This window comes from Condylura cristata, unplaced genomic scaffold (assembly GCF_000260355.1).
Source record: "Condylura cristata isolate star-nosed mole 26May11 unplaced genomic scaffold, ConCri1.0 scaffold00017, whole genome shotgun sequence".
Lineage (NCBI taxonomy): Eukaryota > Metazoa > Chordata > Mammalia > Eulipotyphla > Talpidae > Condylura > Condylura cristata.
The window spans coordinates 30,301,264-30,302,656 of record NW_004567118.1 but is presented as its reverse complement, the minus strand read 5'-3'; positions in this window follow the sequence as shown (position 1 = coordinate 30,302,656).

Sequence of the window (1,393 nt, the reverse complement as noted above, 5' to 3'; positions counted from 1 at the left end):
CCCTCCCCCAGGCTCCCCACTGCCCACCTCCTGCCTTGTTGATAACCTCCCCGACAGTGAGACACGGGCTCTCATTTTGCTTTGATTCGCACTTGTCTGATCATTAGTGATGCTGAGCAGCTTTTCATGAACTTGGGCATTTGCGTGTCTACGTTTAGACAATGTGTCTTCAAGTCCATTGCTGATTTGTAATCCGGTTATTGATTTTTGTTCTTTATGCATTTTGGATAGGAACTCCCCATCTGACAACACTATGGGTTGTCTTCTCATCACAGCCTTTACTGTTTTTTAGTTTACATAGTCCTACTTACTGATTTTTGAGTTTGTGCTTTTGCTTTTTGTGTCATAGTCAAACATCATGTCAGGACCAACATTAAGGAAATGTTCCTCTCTGTTTTCCTCTAGGATTGTTATGGTTTCAGAGATCACATTTGAACTCCGTGCTGTGCCATCTTCCTCTTAACCAATACCCAATGTAATGACTAGGCCACCCTTTATGGTTTTCAGTGAGGTTGCAAGACACCCTTCGGCAGCAACCTCCAGGAAATCTTGACAAAATAAAGTTTTATTACTCACAACCTTGGAAATTGCACAACACACCTGGGACTACATAGTGAGGTACACGGAGAGGGTGTAGGAGAGAGACATAGATATCAGGCCTAGATTCTGCTTTTATTATGGCTGAGGTGGGGGCCTAGTCTTCCATGATCCCTTTCTTTGAAGTCATAAGGGAAGAAATTTGAAAGACTGGAAAGTGAAAGATAAAGTGACCCAAGTGGTCAGTTACTGAAATCAGTCAATATCTCTAAAATAAAGAAACTTCTAGGGGGAAGAGTCGCCAGCTCTTTATCTAGTTGTGTGTCTGGAAATGTGTTTATTCAAAATAGTCTTTCTTGCACTAGATGCCTCTTTGAAGTGGATAATGAGGTGATCAAAGGTCAGGTCAGGTACTTGCTCTATAAAGGGGACACCCAGCTGGCAGGGACTGTGAGCAGTGTAAGGGAAGGGGCAAGTTTCATTCTTTGCATATAGATATCTAATTGATAGTTTCCCAGCACAGCTAATTTAAGAAATTAACCTTTTCCCATTATTATTCTTGGCTCTCTTGTGAAATTTTAGTTGACCACATAGGTAAGGGTTTATTTCTGGCTTTCAAATCTGTTTCATTTGTCTATGTGTCTAATTTTAGATACCTACTCTTTTGATTACTGCTGACTTTACACCTTTTTCAGTCATTTTCTAGCCCCTTGAGTTATAAAGTTTGGTTACCTATACCATTCTTTTATGGCTCTGTAAGAAACATTTGCATAAACAGTCTTCCCAGTCATCCTTGCTTTTGCTGCCTTCCATGTGTTTTGATGAGGTGTGCTTCCATTTTCACTCATTTCATGTT